The sequence below is a fragment of the Nanorana parkeri genome, unplaced genomic scaffold, assembly GCF_000935625.1.
Source record: "Nanorana parkeri isolate BGI_ZX_2015 unplaced genomic scaffold, ASM93562v1 scaffold3045, whole genome shotgun sequence".
Taxonomy (NCBI): domain Eukaryota; kingdom Metazoa; phylum Chordata; class Amphibia; order Anura; family Dicroglossidae; genus Nanorana; species Nanorana parkeri.
Window position 1 is genome coordinate 1 of NW_017309313.1, and position 320 is coordinate 320.

Genomic DNA, 320 nt, shown 5'->3' on the forward strand with positions numbered 1-320 from the left:
TGTGTATAGAAATACTTTGGGTGTCATACCAGGATTCATCCTAACACTAACCCTATCCCTAAACCCTAACCCCTAAACCAACCCTAAACCTAACCCTAATTCTTTGGGTGTCATACCAGGATGCTGGCACAAGGTGGCAGCAGAGTGGCAATAATATTATGTGTATAGAAATACTTTGGGTGCCATACCAGTATTCTGACATAAGTCGGCAGCAGAGAGGCAACAATATAATGTGTATAGAAATACTTTGGGTGTCATACCACTATTCAACCACAAGGCGACAGCAGAGAGGCAAAAATATGTTGCATATAAATACTTTG